We start from the raw sequence: 3,517 nt of genomic DNA, 5'->3' as shown, positions 1-3,517 counted from the left end.
TCATCACATAACGGTTCACCATACGTGCATGCTACGGGAATCACAAACTTTAACACAAGTATTTCTCGAATTCACAACTACTCAACTAGCACATATTTAATATCACCATATCCATATCTCAAAACAATTATCAAGCACCAAACTTCTCATAGTATTCGACACACTCATAAGAGAATTTTATTATTAATCTTGTATACCTAGCATATTAGGATTATTTAAGCAATTTACCATGCTATTTAAGACTCTCAAAATAATCTAAGTGAAGCATGAGAGATCAATAGTTTCTATAAAACAAATCCACCACCGTTCTCTAAAATATATAAGTGAAGCACTAGAGCAAAAACTATATAGCTCAAAAGATATAAGTGAAGCACATAGAGTATTCTAATAAATTCCGATTCATGTGGGTATCTCTCAAAAGGTGTGTACAGCAAGGATGATTGTGTTAAACTAAAAAACAAATACTCAAATCATACAAGATGCTCCAAGCAAAACACATATCATGTGGTGAATAAAAATATAGCTCCAAGTAAAGTTACCGATAGAAGTAGACGAAAGAGGGGATGCCTTCCGGGGCATCCCCAAGCTTTGGATTTTAGGTGTCCTTAGATTATATTGGGGGTGCCATGTGCATCCCCAATCTTAGGCTCTTTCCACTCCTTGTTCCATAATCCATCAAATCTTTACCCAAAACTTGAAAACTTCACAACACAAAACTTAAAGTAGAAAATCTCGTGAGCTCCGTTAGCGAAAGAAAACAAAAGACCACTTCAAGGTACTGTAATGAACTCATTGTTTATTTATATTGGTGTTAAACCTACTGTATTCCAACTTCTCTATGGTTTATAAACTATTTTACTAGCCATAGATTCATCAAAATAAGCAAACAACACACGAAAAACAGAATCTGTCAAAAACAGAACAGTCTGTATTAATCTGTATCTAGCGCAAGATCTGGAACCCCAAAAATTATAAAATAAATTTCGGGACGTGAGGAATTTATCTATTAATCATATGCAAAAAGAATTAACTAAATATCACTTTCCAAATAAAAATGTCAGCAGTTCTCGTGAGCGCTAAAGTTTCTGTTTTTTTGCAGCAAGATTAACAAGACTTTCCCCAAGTCTTCCCAACGGTTCTACTTGGCACAAATACTAATTAAAGACAAAAAACACAACCAAAACTGAGGCTAGATAAATTATTTATTACTAAACAGGAGCAAAAAGCAAGGAATAACAATAAAATTGGGTTGCCTCCCAACAAGCGCTATCGTTTAACGCCCCTAGCTAGGCATAAAAGCAAGGATAGATCTAGGTATTGCCATCTTTGGTTGGTAATTCTTCAATGACGCATCTACCATCCTTAGGAATTTCTTTCTTTTTATTGATTATCAAACTTTTAGGCACAAGATCAAGAAATTCATTTGTAACAAATGGTTCCTTAATGACGGCAAAAAGATTAGGATGAATACTTATAGATTTGTGATCCGCAGTTTCTTTGCTAGAGGATTCACCTTTATTTTTAGGAACATACATGAGCTTGGCAATTTTAGTTGGACAACTTGGGTTATTCTTTACGGAATAAAAAGTGGTTCCCAAGTTGGTAATGATACCCTCAAGTTTATCAATTCTAGTGGAATCATGATTTATTCTTTCATTAACTATAGGTTCCTTCTCTTTAATATTTTTCAAAGTTACTCCTACTTTAGATCCATATTGGGTAATTTGGTTGTGGATATTTTTATCGAAATTTTCAATCAACTCAATGGTAGCAACTTTATTTTCAATAATTTCAAGTTTTTGCATTAAATGCTCCAAAGTTAACATAGTTCCATTAACCAAAAGAGGTGGTGAGCCAAATAAATCTATCATAGCATTATAAGAATCAAAAGTGTGGCTACCCAAGAATTTCCCTTCGGTAATGGTATCAAGGACATATCTGTACCAAGGAGCAAGGCCTACATAAAAAATTGGGAAGAAGAACGGAAGTAGATTGCTTCCTGGTAGATCTATTTTGAGCATTGCAAATTCTATACCAAGCGTCTTTTAGATTTTCTCCCTCCCTTTGCTTAAAATTTAGAACTTCATTCTCGGGACACAACAGAGAAGATAGAGGACTCGCCATAATGACAAGCAAACGAAAAAGAAAGGGAGGATAGATAGATAGATAGATAGATGGATAGAGAGAGAGGGTGAATAAAATGGCAAGGGTGAAGTGGGGGAGAGGGAAACGAGAGGCAAATGGCAAATAATGTAATGCGGGAGATAAGGGTTTGTGATGGGTACTTGGTATGTTGACTTTTGCGTAGACCTCCCCGGCAACGGCGCCAGAAATCTTTCTTGCTACCTCTTGAGAACTTGCGTTGGTTTTCCCTTGAAGAGGAAAGTGTGATGCAGCAGAGTAGCGTAAGTATTTCCCTCAGTTTTTGAGAACCAAGGTATCAATCCAGTAGGAGGCTACGCGCGAGTCCCTCGCACCTACACAAAACAAATAAATCCTCGCAACCAACGCGATAAGGGGTTGTCATTCCCTACACGGTCACTTACGAGAGTGAGATCTGATGGATATGATAAGATAATATTTTTGGTATTTTTATGATAAAGATGCAAAGTAAAATAAAAGGCAATGAAAATAACAAAGTATTGGAAGATTAATATGATGAAGATAGACCCGGGGACCATAGGTTTCTCTAGTGGCTTCTCTCGAGAGCATAAGTATTTTACGGTGGGTGAACAAATTACTGTTGAGCAATTGACAGAATTGAGCATAGTTATGAGAATATCGAGGTATGATCATGTATATAGGCATCACCTCCAAGACAAGTAGACTGACTCCTGACTGCATCTTCTACTATTACTCCACACATCGACCGCTATCCAGCATGCATCTAGAGTATTAAGTTCATAAGAACAGAGTAACGCCTTAAGCAAGATGACATGATGTAGAGGGATAAACTCATGCAATATGATGAAAACCCCATCTTGTTATCCTCGATGGCAACAATACAATACGTGCCTTGCTGCCCCTACTGTCACTGGGAAAGGACACCGCAAGATTGAACCCAAAGCTAAGCACTTCTCCCATTGCAAGAAAGATCAATCAAGTAGGCCAAACCAAACTAATAATTCGAAGAGACTTGCAAAGATAACCAATCATACATAAAAGAATTCAGAGGAGATTCAAATATTGTTCATAGATAAAATTGATCATAAACCCACAATTCATCGGTCTCAACAAACACACCGCAAAAAGAAGATTACATCGAATAGATCTCCACAAGAGAGGGGGAGAACTTTGTATTGAGATCCAAAAAGAGAGAAGAAGCCATCTAGCTAATAACTATGGACCCGTAGGTCTAAGGTAAACTACTCACACTTCATCGGAGAGGCTATGGTGTTGATGTAGAAGCCCTCCGTGATCGATGCCCCCTCCGGCGGAGCTCCGGAACAGGCCCCAAGATGGGATCTCGTGGATACAGAAAGTTACGGTGGTGGAATTAGGGTTTTGGCTCCGTATC

The sequence above is a fragment of the Triticum aestivum genome, chromosome 1A, assembly GCF_018294505.1.
Source record: "Triticum aestivum cultivar Chinese Spring chromosome 1A, IWGSC CS RefSeq v2.1, whole genome shotgun sequence".
Classification (NCBI taxonomy): Eukaryota; Viridiplantae; Streptophyta; class Magnoliopsida; order Poales; family Poaceae; genus Triticum; species Triticum aestivum.
Note: the sequence above shows the minus strand (reverse complement) of the source record.